Source organism: Pleurodeles waltl, chromosome 3_2 (assembly GCF_031143425.1).
Source record: "Pleurodeles waltl isolate 20211129_DDA chromosome 3_2, aPleWal1.hap1.20221129, whole genome shotgun sequence".
In the NCBI taxonomy this organism is placed as follows: Eukaryota; Metazoa; Chordata; class Amphibia; order Caudata; family Salamandridae; genus Pleurodeles; species Pleurodeles waltl.
Window position 1 is genome coordinate 96,329,051 of NC_090441.1, and position 13,198 is coordinate 96,342,248.

The window sequence follows — 13,198 nt, forward strand, 5'->3', positions numbered from 1 at the left end:
ATTAAAAGGAATGATCATGGGGCTCCCAGAAAAGCTCAAAAGGAGATGGGATGTCCTCTTGCCATGTCTGCTTTTCGCTTACAGAGAGGTGCCACAGAAGGGAGTAGGATTCTCACCCTTTGAACTTCTGTTTGGTCACCCTGTAAGGGGACCACTTGCTCTTGTTAAAGAAGGCTGGGAGAGACCTCTTCATGAGCCTAAACAAGACATAGTGGACTATGTACTTGGCCTTCGCTCTAGAATGGCAGAGTACATGGAAAAGGCAAGCAAAAACCTTGAGGCCAGCCAACAGCTCCAGAAGTTTTGGTATGACCAAAAGGCTGCAATGGTTGAGTTCCAACCAGGGCAGAAAGTCTGGGTTCTGGAGCCTGTGGCTCCCAGGGCACTTCAGGACAAATGGAGTGGCCCTTACCCAGTGCTAGAAAGGAAGAGTCAGATCACCTACCTGGTGGACCTGGGCACAAGCAGGAGCCCCAAGACGGTGATCCATGTGAACCGCCTTAAGCTCTTCCATGACAGGGCTGATGTAAATCTGTTGATGGTAACAGATGAGGATCAGGAGGCAGAGAGTGAACCTCTCCCTGATCTTCTGTCATCAGACCCAAAAGATGGCTCAGTAGATGGAGTGATCTACTCCGACACCCTCTCTGGCCAACAGCAAGCTGATTGTAGGAGAGTCCTACAACAGTTTCCTGAACTCTTCTCCCTAACCCCTGGTCAGACACCCCTGTGTACCCATGATGTGGACACAGGAGACAGCATGCCTGTCAAAAACAAAATTTTTAGACAGTCTGACCATGTTAAGGAAAGCATCAAGGTGGAAGTCCACAAGATGCTGGAATTGGGAGTAATTGAGCGCTCTGACAGCCCCTGGGCTAGCCCAGTGGTCTTAGTCCCCAAACCTCACACCAAAGATGGAAAGAAAGAGATGAGGTTTTGTGTGGACTACAGAGGGCTCAACTCTGTCACCAAGACAGACGCCCATCCAATTCCTAGAGCTGATGAGCTCATAGACAAATTAGGTGCTGCCAAATTCTTAAGTACCTTTGACTTGACAGCAGGGTACTGGCAAATAAAAATGGCACCTGGAGCAAAAGAGAAAACAGCATTCTCCACACCTGATGGGCATTATCAGTTTACTGTTATGCCCTTTGGTTTAAAGAATGCCCCTGCCACCTTCCAAAGGTTGGTGAATCAAGTCCTTGCTGGTTTGGAGTCCTTTAGCACAGCTTATCTTGATGATATTGCTGTCTTTAGCTCCACCTGGCAGGATCACCTGGTCCACCTGAAGAAGGTTTTGAAGGCTCTGCAATCTGCAGGCCTCTCTATCAAGGCATCCAAATGCCAGATAGGGCAGGGAACTGTGGTTTACTTGGGCCACCTTGTAGGTGGAGGCCACGTTCAGCCACTCCAACCCAAGATCCAGACTATTCTGGACTGGGTAGCTCCAAAAACCCAGACCCAAGTCAGGGCATTCCTTGGCTTGACTGGGTACTACAGGAGGTTTGTGAAGGGATATGGATCCATTGTGACAGCCCTCACTGAACTCACCTCCAAGAAAATGCCCAAGAAAGTGAACTGGACTGTAGAATGCCAACAGGCCTTTGACACCCTGAAACAAGCAATGTGCTCAGCACCAGTTCTAAAAGCTCCAGATTATTCTAAGCAGTTCATTGTGCAGACAGATGCCTCTGAACATGGGATAGGGGCAGTTTTGTCCCAAACAAATGATGATGGCCTTGACCAGCCTGTTGCTTTCATTAGCAGGAGGTTACTCCCCAGGGAGCAGCGTTGGAGTGCCATTGAGAGGGAGGCCTTTGCTGTGGTTTGGTCCCTGAAGAAGCTGAGACCATACCTCTTTGGGACTCACTTCCTAGTTCAAACTGACCACAGACCTCTCAAATGGCTGATGCAAATGAAAGGTGAAAATCCAAAACTGTTGAGGTGGTCCATCTCCGTACAGGGAATGGACTTTATAGTGGAACACAGACCTGGGACTGCCCATGCCAATGCAGATGGACTTTCCAGGTTCTTCCACTTAGAAAATGAAGACTCTCTTGGGAAAGGTTAGTCTCATCCTCTTTCGTTTGGGGGGGGGTTGTGTAAGGAAATGCCTCCTTGGCATGGTTGCCCCCTGACTTTTTGCCTTTGCTGATGCTATGTTTACAATTGAAAGTGTGCTGAGGCCTGCTAACCAGGCCCCAGCACCAGTGTTCTTTCCCTAACCTGTACTTTTGTATCCACAATTGGCAGACCCTGGCATCCAGATAAGTCCCTTGTAACTGGTACTTCTAGTACCAAGGGCCCTGATGCCAAGGAAGGTCTCTAAGGGCTGCAGCATGTCTTATGCCACCCTGGAGACCTCTCACTCAGCACAGACACACTGCTTGCCAGCTTGTGTGTGCTAGTGAGGACAAAACGAGTAAGTCGACATGGCACTCCCCTCAGGGTGCCATGCCAGCCTCTCACTGCCTATGCAGTATAGGTAAGACACCCCTCTAGCAGGCCTTACAGCCCTAAGGCAGGGTGCACTATACCATAGGTGAGGGTACCAGTGCATGAGCACTGTACCCCTACAGTGTCTAAGCAAAACCTTAGACATTGTAAGTGCAGGGTAGCCATAAGAGTATATGGTCTGGGAGTCTGTTTTACACGAACTCCACAGCACCATAATGGCTACACTGAAAACTGGGAAGTTTGGTATCAAACTTCTCAGCACAATAAATGCACACTGATGCCAGTGTACATTTTATTGCAAAATACACCCCAGAGGGCACCTTAGAGGTGCCCCCTGAAACTTAACCGACTATCTGTGTAGGCTGACTAGTTCCAGCAGCCTGCCACACTAGAGACATGTTGCTGGCCCCATGGGGAGAGTGCCTTTGTCACTCTGAGGCCAGTAACAAAGCCTGCACTGGGTGGAGATGCTAACACCTCCCCCAGGCAGGAGCTGTAACACCTGGCGGTGAGCCTCAAAGGCTCACCCCTTTGTCCCAGCACCGCAGGACACTCCAGCTAGTGGAGTTGCCCGCCCCCTCCGGCCCCGGCCCCCACTTTTGGCGGCAAGGCCGGAGAAAATAATGAGAATAACAAGGAGGAGTCACTGGCCAGTCAGGACAGCCCCTAAGGTGTCCTGAGCTGAGGTGACTCTAACTTTTAGAAATCCTCCATCTTGCAGATGGAGGATTCCCCCAATAGGGTTAGGATTGTGACCCCCTCCCCTTGGGAGGAGACACAAAGAGGGTGTACCCACCCTCAGGGCTAGTAGCCATTGGCTACTAACCCCCCAGACCTAAACACGCCCTTAAATTTAGTATTTAAGGGCTACCCTGAACCCTAGAAAATTAGATTCCTGCAACAACAAGAAGAAGGACTGCGTAGCTGAAAACCCCTGCAGAGGAAGACCGGAAGACAACAACTGCCTTGGCTCCAGAAACTCACCGGCCTGTCTCCTGCCTTCCAAAGAACTCTGCTCCAGCGACGCCTTCCAAAGGGACCAGCGACCTCTGAATCCTCTGAGGACTGCCCTGCTTCGACGACGACAAGAAACTCCTGAGGACAGCGGACCTGCTCCAAAAAGACTGCAACTTTATCCAAAGGAGCAGCTTTAAAGAACCTTGCAATCTCCCTGCAAGAAGCGTGAGACTTGCAACACTGCACCCGGCGACCCCGACTCGGCTGGTGGAGAACCAACACCTCAGGGAGGACCCCCGGACTACTCTACGACTGTGAGTACCAAAACCTGTCCCCCCTGAGCCCCCACAGCGCCGCCTGCAGAGGGAATCCCGAGGCTTCCCCTGACCGCGACTCTCTGAAACCTAAGTCCCGACGCCTGGAAAAGACCCTGCACCCGCAGCCCCCAGGACCTGAAGGACCGGACTTTCACTGCAGAAGTGACCCCCAGGATTCCCTCTCCCTTGCCCAAGTGGAGGTTTCCCCGAGGAAGCCCCCCCTTGCCTGCCTGCAGCGCTGAAGAGATCCCTTGATCTCTCATTGACTTCCATTGCGAACCCGACGCTTGTTCTAACACTGCACCCGGCCGCCCCCGCGCCGCTGAGGGTGAAATTTCTGTGTGGGCTTGTGTCCCCCCCGGTGCCCTACAAAACCCCTCTGGTCTGCCCTCCGAAGACGCGGGTACTTACCTGCTGGCAGACTGGAACCGGGGCACCCCCTTCTCTCCATTGAAGCATATGCGTTTTGGGCACCACTTTGAACTCTGCACCTGACCGGCCCTGAGCTGCTGGTGTGGTAACTTTGGGGTTGCTCTGAACCCCCAACGGTGGGCTACCTTGGACCAAGAACTGAACCCTGTAAGTGTCTTACTTACCTGGTAAAACTAACAAAAACTTACCTCCCCCAGGAACTGTGAAAATTGCAGTGTCCACTTTTAAAATAGCTATTTGTGAATAACTTGAAAAGTATACATGCAATTGAAATGATTCAAAGTTCCTAATGTACTTACCTGCAATACCTTTCAAACAAGATATTACATGTTAAATTTGAACCTGTGGTTCTTAAAATAAACTAAGAAAATATATTTTTCTATACAAAACCTATTGGCTGGATTTGTCTCTGAGTGTGTGTACCTTATTTATTGTCTATGTGTATGTACAACAAATGCTTAACACTACTCCTTGGATAAGCCTACTGCTCGACCACACTACCACAAAATAGAGCATTAGTATTATCTATTTTTACCACTATTTTACCTCTAAGGGGAACCCTTGGACTCTGTGCATGCTATTCCTTACTTTGAAATAGTACATACAGAGCCAACTTCCTACATGTAGCGATTGGCGCTTCCGCTCCACGCAGTCCTCTTCCGTCTTCCACCTCCGATACTTGTCTGTCCATCCCATTCTCCGTCCTCCTTTGGCCTCCTGCTGAATCCCCCTTCTCTCGTTCCTGCACGGGGTTTAAAACCCCTATTGTTTCTGAGTCATTGTTGCGGTCACGCCTCCCCTGAGCTCCTGCTTCTTCCGGTATAGCGACTGTACCGTCCGGAGAGTCCCTGGGGTACTCCACCCTCCGGCTCCGGGCTCAGCGCACTGCTGCATCCACTCCCCCTAGAAAGTGGCTGTTGGAGCCACTTATTGGACGGATATTGAGATAGGTAATCTGAATTGGAAAGAAGGGATCCAGAGCAGTGTTGTGTCTGGAAGGAAAAAGATAGCAAGGATAAGAACCATCGTAGTACCCGTGCATTTGTGTCTTTGTGTTGCGATAGCCATGTCCAGGGAGCATGATACATAAGCAGAGTAAAGAAGCAGCCCGACAAATAATATCTAAGTGATTCTATGGCCCATTTTATTGCGAGACATTCTTTTTCTATTGTGGGATAATGTCTTTCCCGGGGCAAAAGTTTTCTGCTAATATATACAATGGGATGATACTGTCTGTCCTCGTCTCTTTGAGACAAAACAGCTCCTAACCCTTGGTCGGACGCATCGGTTTGAACCTGGAAGGGCTTATGGAAATCAGGGCAATGTAGCACAGGTTCAGTTGTCAGTAGGTGTTTCAACAGTAGAAAGCATTCTTTCTCCAATTCGGTTAGGTGGGGTATTTGATTAGGTCTGTTCTTTTCAAGTAAGGCAGTAAGAAGAGCCGCAATATCAGAAAAATAGGGAATAATACACCTATAATACCCTAGCATACCTAGGAAAGCTCTGACATCCTTTTTTTGTTGTGGAAAAGGAATTTGTGTAATAGCGTACACCTTTTCCATTTGTGGTTTCAGGGTTCCGTGTCCCATGCCCTAAATAGTTAATGGTATCCTGTCCTAGTTTACAGTTTTCTGGATTTGCTGTTAGTCCTGCCCGTCTGAGAGCCTTTAATATGTTAGACAGGTGTGCAGTATGGTCCTCCCACGTTTCACTATATATGACGATATTGTCTAAATATGCAGCCGCGTAATCTTGGAAGGGTAGTAACACCATATCAATTAATCTTTGGAAAGTGGCTGGTGCTCCATGTAGGCCAAAAGGGAGGACCATGAAATTATATAAACCTCAAGGTGTCGCAAAGGCCGTTTTTTTTTAATCACTTTCCTCTAAGGGGATCTGCCAATAACCCTTCGTTAGGTCTAAAGTAGTCATATATTGTGCCTTTCCTAACCGTTCTAGGAGGTCATATATCCTAGGCATGGGATATGTATCGAAATGGGAGAAGGCATTTACCTGTCTAAAATCAATGCAAAACCAGATAAATCCATCTGGTTTCGGGGCCAGGACTATCGGTGAACACGAGGGGCTAGATGAGGGTTCAATAGCCCCTGCTTTTAGCATCTCCGTCACTTCTTTTTCAACCATCTGTTTTCGGGATTCTGGTATTCGATAAGGTCTTTGTCAGGACACGCGATCGCCTAAAGTACGAATATGATGTTTTATTAGATGGGTCCTACCCTTGATTTTAGAAAAGATGTCGGGGTTAGTATGTACTATATTTTTTAACTGAGAATATTGAATTGGTGTGCGGTTGGTACCAAACTGCGGCATAATAATGCCATTGTCCTTTGCCGAACAAGTCGGATACATGGGTATTTCCATCTACGAACAGGTGGAAATGTACAGGTTACTGACCTGTCCTTCTTTTTCATGCCATACTTTCAAGAGATTAATATGATATATCTGGCTTCGACCCGACCCAGCTGGTATCTCTATTCTGTGTGTCACAGGAGTTACCTTTTCTAGTATTTTATAGGGTCCCTGCCAGTGAGCCAGTAGCTTGTTATCAGTAGTCGGTAAAAGAATCAATGTTTGTTTCCCTATTGCTAATTCACGGGTTTTACTTTGAGCATCATAATAGGTTTTCTGTCTCTCTTGAGCTTCTTCCAAATTTTTATGTACCTCCTCCCAAATGTTGTGTAAATTTTCTTTAAGTTCACGAGTATAGGTCAATACATCATTTATTTCCTCTTCTGTTTCTTTCCACTGTTCTGCTAACATTTCCAACAAGGTACACGGTTGTCTCCCGAAGATTCAAAGGGACTATGTCCTGTGGATGATTGTATGTGAGTTCTTAGGGCATATAAAACCAAAGTAAATTTTTTTCCCAATTCTTCCAAGAGTCGTTAATGATTTTGCGTAAGAGATTTTTGATGGTTTTGTTATATCATTCAACCAGACCATCGGTTTGAGGATGATAGACCGATGTCCGTATTTGTTGAACCCCGAGAGCCTGACATACCTCGGACATTAGTCGGGACATAAAGGGAGTCCCCTGGTCCATTAGGAGCTCTTTTGAAAATCCAACTCTGGAGAAAAACTCAATCATGGCCTGCGCTACGGTTTTAGTAGTCATACTTGCCAGTGGAATAGCTTCCGGATACCTGGTTGCATAGTCTACAAGCACTAATAGGTATTGGTGACCTCTAGTGGATGGTATCAGAGGTCCCACCAGGCCCATGCCCACCCGGGTGAAGGAGACCTCTATGATTGGTAGGGGACGGATGAGAACTTTAAGATCTGTGGAGGGATTGACCAGTTGGCATTTGGGACAGCGCTGACAATGTTTCTGTATATCACCATATACCCCCGGCCAATAAAATCTTTTGGTTACGGACTCCTCCATTTTTTCTCTTCCTAAATGCCCTTCCCCGGTATCGCCTTGTACTAAATTAAGTACCTGTTCTCTATAATCTTGGGGAACTACTAACTGAGGGTCTCGGCTAGTGGAAGAAGGACACACTCGATATAAAAAATCTTTGGTGATTTGAAAAGTTGGACCTACCGAAGGGCCGTCATGGGACAGGGCTGTATGCCAGGCATTTTTCAACGTGGAATCCCCCCTCTGCGATTGTCGAAACTGTCCTGCAAGCTCTTTCGGGGTAGTATGTCTGGGTGTAGGTGCTTTAGTAGTGTCCCTAAGAAACACTTTCTTCTGCTTTCGCTTTTGGGATCTAGATAGTTTTATATTGGGTGTCTGCTTCTCTATGTCTGAGGATACGAATGGAGCCTCACTCCACCAGGAGTCGATTCGGTTATTGTGATTTAGTGAATCTAAGAGTTCAGTAAACGCTTCATAGCCAGTTCCCAGAATGAGGTCTTCACCTAGGTCTGGGATCACTACTACCAAGAGAGATTAATCTTTTCCTTGCCAATTTATTTGTATATTAGCGACAGGATATATTTGTTTATCTCCATGAACACAGGTGATCAGCACTTGTGCATTTGCTACCCATTGGTCTGGTTGGATTTATAATTGTTTAATTACCCTCTAACTACAACCAGAATCAATCAAGGTCATTCTTTTCTTTTGGTTTACCAGCAGAAGAATGGAATAGCGAGTCATTGTTTGTCCTATCCACAATACCATCCCCTAGGTCACGCCAATTTCCATGGCTTCGTCTTGATCTCTTTTAAGAGGGCAGTATCGCGTAATGTGTTCCCATTCTACACAGTGAAAACATTGGGGCCCCATTGTGGATTCTTTGGAGGGGTTATGAGGAGGAACAGATTTTTCTGTACTCGTACCTGGTAATGATTTAGATGGGAAAGGTTTTGGTGGAATTGCTCGTGCTGTCGAGGGTGATGGCTTTAAATTGGGGCCCCGAAAATCCGGTGCTCGGTGATATGCACAGGCCAGTTCAACGGCAGTGGTAATATTGAGACCCGGGTGTTGACGAATCCAATTTCTTGTAGAGGAGGGTAGTGCATCTAGCTATTGCTCCAATACTATTGTGTCGAACATTTCTTCCTTGGTAGAATTGGTGGGATTCAACCATTTACCGGCTTCATGATGGACCCTATAATAAAGGGTCCTGGGATTTTCGTGACTGACCCATTTCGTATGGCGGAAACGAAGATGGTAATTTTCTTGATCTAGTCCCACCCGTTCTAGAATTGATTTCTTTATTTCAGTATAAGGGGTTACACACCCTGGGTTCACGGCCTGATGGGCTGCCTGCAGAGTTCCTGTAAGAAGGGTCGCAATGTATTGGCCCCATCTATCTGTAGGCCAATTGGCAGAACTGGCTACCCGCTCAAAGTTCGTAAAAAATGCATCAGGATCCTCATTCTCCTGGTATTTCTGTAGAACGCTACTAGGTACATTTGGATGTACCCTTGTCGTGGCTATTGTTTCAGTCAGTTTCCCAATGGCTGTTTCATGCAGTAACTGATTATTAGCGATGATAGTTGCCTGACTTTTCAAAGCGGTTTGTAGTGCTTCACGCTCTTCCTTCGCCTCTTTTAACTGTTCCTCCCAGACAAGTTGCAAATGAATCTGACCCTCAGCTAACTGAGCAATGATATCTGCAAAGGTTGGTTTCTCCTCCATTGCCTGCACCTGTCCTTGAGACGGTAGTGTGGAAATCCCACTTCTGACACCACTGTGAAATAATGGAGGCTTTCAGGTGTATTAGTATTTATGTTTTATTTTTTTTAATTCTATAGTCTTTCTACATGATTATCTCTCTCTCGTCTTTCTGGTAAGTCTTCTGGAAATTATTCTGGTTCTTGACTCTGTTTCCTTTTTCTTCTCTCTTGGCTTTTAGATGGCATCTCACAGATCATCCATGGAGTTCATAGGAGGAAAGAAGAGAAGAAAAGACCTTTAGAAGGTATGTATTGTTTTAATTTTCACTTTTCCTGTCTTTTCTGACCTTTGTTTTCTTTCTGCTGTCTCTTCTCGTTTCCCCTTTCTTTTTCTTTTCTGACCTTTGTTTTCTGCCAATACTATTTCTACTCTTTATCTTCTGTCTTTTGAATTTCCTTTCTTTCTTTCCTTCTCACTCTGAGCTGTCCTGTAGTCCCTTGTCTCTCTCTCTCTCTCTCTCTCTCTTTCACTGTTATCCTTCTATCGCTGTGATATCTGGAATGTCTTTACTTGCCCTTTTCTTGGTTTTTTTCCTACTAATAATAATACCTGTATTGTTCTTCTTTGCTTTCCTTTCGTTTCTATATTGTACCGATATATAAGATCCTTCGTGTTCTCTTTCTATTTTGGTGCTCAGTGAGTGAAAAAAACACAAAAAACTTAGTAGTGCCTTCCCATGGTTGCTGCCTCCATCCCCCACTCCCCCTTCTCTTTTTCAAAGTTCCTGCCTCCCCGAGTCCCGTTTAGGCTGTAGCCAGTACCTGGATGGGCCACGTTCTTCCCAGAACGTGGCCGGCCTTTCCGCATCTCCTTCCTCCAAGACGTCCTCCGTGATCGCTGCTTCTGTAGCGGTTGGCGCTTCTGCTCCACGCAGTTCTCTTCCGTCTTCCACCTCCGATACTTGTCTGTCTGTCCCGTTCTCCATCCTCCTTTGGCCTCCTGCTCCTGGTGAATCCCCTTTCTCTCGTTCCCGCACGTGGTTTAAAACCGCTACTGTTTCCGAGTCGTTGTAGCTGTCACGCCTCCCATGAGCTCCCGCCTCTTCCGGATAGCGTCTGTACCGTCCTGAGTGCCCCGGGGTACTCCTCCTCCAGCAAATGGCTCAGCGCACTGCCACAGTTGCATTAACAAAACAAATAAAAAACAATGTTATTAAACCAACATGATAATGGTACTTTCTTCATCCTCTCATCGCACTAGCTTTTTCTATAGTACGAGCTTGTGGAGTACCTGACACATCCGTACCAGATGCACATGTGTATGTATGCCTAATATTACTTACTCCTTGCCACCGTGAGGCTACTAAGGCTTGAAGCCTCTTCACTTCCCCCATCCCCAAATCAGCAGGTAAAGAAATGTTGGTGGTTTGAATTTTTTTTAATGCTGTTTTAACTTGAAGTAGGCCATGTGCCCCATCCCTGCAACACTGTCTCATCTCTGTCTGAATATTAACAGTTCACCGTATTAAGGCGGTAGTAGCTTCTGCTAGATGGTTGACTGACCTGCTAAAATAATCTGAATGCCATCTGTTGGTGATGTCCGTGCCTCTGAGTCATAAGGTCTTGCTGCAAGGCAGAGACTGATATACTTACTGACCCCGTAAACTTCTCAAACTTCTGGCAAATTATTTTGTCCCTCCTCCAAAGTCTCTCTTAACTTCTCTTGCCCATCTAATATGTGTGACATGGTACGATTCACTGACATTAACTGTTTATTCATACTTTTGATGATTTTATTTTGCAAGCGCTGCATAGAGAGCATTGGGGCCCCTAAGCCACAAAACAAGTGTGAGGTTGAAAAACATCTTCAGGTGTTCTTTTTGTTGAAGCAGAGTGTCAGCACTGCACAAGCCTCCAGCGAGGGCCGGACCCTCAAAGTTGTTTGTGATGTACTGTGGTAAGCTCCTCAAACACAACAGTGAAATCTGTCAGTGAAGAAACTGCAGGTCTGTGTCTGATGTGGCCAGCAATTCTGTGGCTTCCTACATGTCAAAGAATATTTCTAGTGTCCTCGTGCTCACTTTTATGCTCTCTCTAGGATGCTACATCTGTGAGGGGTATATATACATAACACTTTGCTGAATTTGATTTATTTTTTTAAGTGTGTGAAACAAATATATCTCATATTACTGGCTATTCATTTTGATAATAGTTTAAATTGAAAACTAAGAGTGAGAATCTTTAGGAAATACTACACAGGCGTATATGAACTACAACTCCCATAAATCATACTGATTTGCAAACTGAGAAACTGTGACTTTGATACATTAAGAACAGGGATTTCCAAATTGCGATTCGGTAAAAGTCGCAATTTGGAAACCAATATTCCAAACATTTTTACATCTGGCTTTTAATTCCTTTTTTAAATTTGAATTAACTCAGAGTGTTAAGACTTGTTCTCTTACCTAATTAAACTAACTTCCAAATGTAATCTGTGTACTATGCCTGGGGGTTGAGATAAGGTAATTTTAGAATCTATCCTACGTTTGAATGATTACATATGCTAGACACTCAGCCATGTTTGCTCTAAACTTACAATCCAGATCCAAAAGGAGCATTTTTTTCTTTATTTACTCATTTTGTGTAACAGCAAAGCAACTAAAACAGTGCTTCCACAGAGATGAGCCCAGTATCCATCAACTCCTTGCTGCATACAACAATGCTTTCCAAACCCATACTGTAATCCACTCCCATGACCCCGATCAACCTTCCTCCCGTAAGTATTTCGGATGGGCTGATCAGGCCGAGGGGACCGTACGATGTTTGTGTTTGGTTCAAGTAGCAGACCACTTTCAATTAGAAGAAGCGATGTTAATCACCACACTTTCCAGAACACACTGTCAACCATACAATGGATATTATGTTGGTACCAGGAGACCAGGGAGAGAGGAGTTGGTCAAGAAAGATAAACAGAGATATTAGATATCTTCACTCTGCCTGTTCTTACATCTGAATTCAAACTGCACTGTAAAAGCAGTGATATCTAAAACAAGATATAACTATTTTAGTACTCAGTAATTCGAATTTAAATTCACTATTCCTAAAACAACATATTATTGTGACAATTTCTCTATTTCCAACTCTCTTCAATGGGTTGAAACTCTGAGACTTTTTACAAATGAAACCTTTCTGACAGATGCAAGCAATAACCTGAACTACAATACTTTTCTATATAGATAACTACCTTCAGTGATTCGTAAAGTAAGTCTGTGATCTGAATGACTCACGATGTAAGATGTTAATAAAGTGTGACATAATGAAGGAACGTAATGAATACACATTAGTTTTTACTTTCCCTCCAGTCGATAATCAATGACTTCACAACCACTGGCAAAACCCTAATACAATAAAAGAAATATAAACAATGTCTGTGCAAGCTGAGGATTCTTCTTCCTCCTCTCTTGCTAGAAATAGTGCAAAGTAAGGCCCTCATTATGAGGGTCCTGGTCCCTGATTCAATAAATATCACAGCTGCTAAAATCTGATATCCCAGGGATCAAAATTCAACAGGTGCGATAAATCTCATGTATTCAAAGTTCACCCCTGCAAAATGGAGCATAATGTGTGGATCATGGTGCTTACAGAACTAACATTCATGTGTTCTGATATTTATCAGTACTTCTCCCTCTGTAGCAGGTTTGAGTTGATGAATTTTACCAGGATAAAAGTGCAGATATGATTGTTAATTGCAAAACTCAGATTTCTGTGCGGTAACAGGAACAGACTGTCTTCCCGGACACTGGGTCTTTGAAATGTGCACTGTAGACATTAGAGGTGATGCTAGAGAGGCAGGCATATCATCTGAGAGAAAAGGCAGGAAAAGCAAAAGAAGTGTCCTCACTCTTCCTCTAGTAATGGGCATGCTTTCCTATTATAGACTCCCT

The 13,198-nt window shown here is 45.3% G+C and overlaps 1 long non-coding RNA gene across 1 annotated transcript in view; it reads right to left on the reverse strand.

Annotated features, from left to right (window-relative positions):
* Window positions 1-10,413, reverse strand: part of LOC138286530 (uncharacterized) — a 43,567-nt gene extending 33,154 nt beyond the window's left edge. Inside the window, exon 1 of the long non-coding RNA XR_011202006.1 lies at window positions 10,077-10,413. This is a non-coding gene — a long non-coding RNA (uncharacterized lncRNA). The remainder of the gene's footprint in view (window positions 1-10,076) is intronic.
* Between the last annotated feature and the right edge of the window lie 2,785 nt (window positions 10,414-13,198).